The sequence below is a fragment of the Apis dorsata genome, unplaced genomic scaffold, assembly GCF_000469605.1.
Source record: "Apis dorsata unplaced genomic scaffold, Apis dorsata 1.3 scaffold_188, whole genome shotgun sequence".
Lineage (NCBI taxonomy): Eukaryota > Metazoa > Arthropoda > Insecta > Hymenoptera > Apidae > Apis > Apis dorsata.
Genome location: NW_006263473.1, coordinates 597,497 through 600,187, shown reverse-complemented (window position 1 = coordinate 600,187; position 2,691 = coordinate 597,497).

The following is a 2,691-nucleotide window of genomic DNA, read 5'->3' as shown; positions in this document are numbered from 1 at the left end:
CTCTGCCCAACAACGAGTAAACTTGGATCCAAGAACACCGCTATACCTCTATCGCCGCTAACAAGGCGGACGATTCGAATTGCCCGCAGCCTTGTCTCGACTCATCCTGCTCTTCTCTTTCACCCTTTTCTGCTCTCTATTCGCACCCTCTTCCCACGTGTCTAGTTCCACCAGTTTCTTGCTACGATTGTTGTTAAACGGGATCGAGTTTGATACGTGTGAATCAACTTGTAAATAACGTTGAAAATAAAAAAGAAATTCGATGTAAAAGTGGTTGGTTGGTTGGATGATGGTCGAGTTTGTAGAGATGGTTTCTAGAGGTGTTGAGAATACGAAAATGTCGGTTGAGGTTTGTTCATTAAGTCATGAGTGACGATTGAAAGTTTAAGTTGGATGAAGAGAGAATTCATATTCTGATATATACATTTGTATATCCGTCGTTAGAATTGGCTACAATGTTTCATAAATTATGTAATGGATAACTTGTGTATTGTGAATTTAGTATTAGTATGGTCTATTATAAATCAATACAATTCAATGTATTCTAATTAATGCCTTGTATAATAAATGTGTATATTGGAAATATACAAATTATACAATTGTACAATTATATTATAATGTACAATTATTATATTATACAATTATTATTATATTTAAATTATACAAATATGCAATTAGATTAGAATTAGAATTTATTGAAGTTTCAATTCAAAATAATTATATATATATTATTTTTTCCTTTGAAACTTATAGAATCATAGAATTTGAATCTAATCTGTCAACGTATTTGATTTCAGTCACTTCAGTTTTAATTTAGGAAGCAGAGTATCTTCCTCCCATGTTCTTAATCGTTACGTTCTTGCACCTCGCTTAGACCTTCCAAGATCTTCCTCGTTTAGAGGCTATCGTTCGATGCTCTTGTCGTTTGACCACCCTCTGTTTTCTTTGGCACAACTTTGGACCAGATCCCTTCTTCAGAAGTAAACAGAGTTTCATGAGAGTTTAGGTGTAAGTTTGTTGACTCGTGACTTCGTGACTATGAGTAGGCTCGAATTTGGACGATCTTTGAAAGAAGTATTTTAATAAATATTTTCCAACGACGAATTGTAATAGCTTCATTAGTTTGTAGAAATAAATTTTATTAGCTAATTGAAATCATGGGTTGAATTCATTTGAACACGAGAAAATTCACTGTTAAATATTTTTTACTAATTAATTCAAAGTTCTGTCGTTCTTTTACACTTTTACAAATACAGGAATGGAAAAAAGAAAATTTTAAAATATTTTCTTCGATAGATTTATTTCAAAGACGTTTTCGTAATTGTTTCATCGTTAAAAGAAGAGTAGAAAGAAGTTGTTCGAACAAGTTCCTCGATGATATAAATTAGAATAATGTTGTAAATATAAAAATCCAACGAATCAGCGATAAACAATGGCCAAAATGGGCGATCGTGTTTGCAAAGATGTCCGTTTAGAAGTTGGCGAATCGTTTCCTTCGAAGTTTGGCCGCGTGACGCATATGTGCAAACTTATCAAAGTTTGAGATTGGAACGGGGAACTTCATAAACGTCTCCCGGTCTTGGTCTTCGAAATTTCTGACAGCCAAGACAAACGTGGCGCCCCGGCGACATGCCCTTGGAACGAGACTCAACTCTTTCCCCCGCGATTCTTCTGCATCGAATCACCGTGAAATCACGCTCGATTCGCCGTGATAAGTGTGGCTCATTGGAAGAAGAAGGGTGGAAGAAGCTTTCGAAGAGGATGATCGAACGAAAACTTCATCTTTGTAAGCTCCAAGTTTTTCTCCACTCTTCTCGCGCGATTAATTCATGAATATTTGTCATTTTGGTTTAATTTTTCTCTTTTTTTTTCATTTTAAATGGGACATTTATTAGATATAATATAAGTTTCTTAAAAAAAAAAAAAAGAATCTAAAATAAGATCGAAAGAAAGATTACGTCAAAAAGAATTTTTTAATCCTAAAACGTTATAAAGTACGTTGTTGATTTATAACAAGAAGAAGCTTTCGAAGAGGATGATGGAACGAATATTTGTTATTTTGATTTAAATTTCTTTTTTTTTAAATAGAAAATATCTTTTAAATATAAGTACTATGAATTTCTTAAAAAAAAGGAAAGAATCTAAAATAGGATCGAAAGAAAGATTACGTCAAAAAAAATTTTTTAATCCTAAAACATTATAAAGTACATTGTTGATTTATAACAAAAAGAAGTTTTCGAAGAGGATGATCGAACGAAAAATTCATCTTTGTAAACTGCAAGTTTTTCTCTTGTTGCAACAATTGCACTCGTCATGAATATTTTCACGTTTGTCATTTTGATTTAATTTTCTTTTTTTTTAAATAGAAAACATCTCTTAAATATTAGATACTATGAATTTATATAAAAGAAAAAAAAAAAAAAGAAAGAATCTGAAAATAAAAATAGAATCGAAAGAAAGATTGCGCGTCAGAAAGAATTTTTTAATCGTAAAATGTCATAAAGTACGTTTTCGATTTATAATGATCCATGCACATAAGCCGTATATTTTCAATGATATTTACACGAAAAGCGATAGATGGGGTGGATATAAGCGCGACGAATAAAAGTAAACAGCGCGTGAAATTTAACATTTAACCGTTTAATACGCGCGTCGCAATATCGCGTGAACGTTGTTAAACTTTTATGGTGA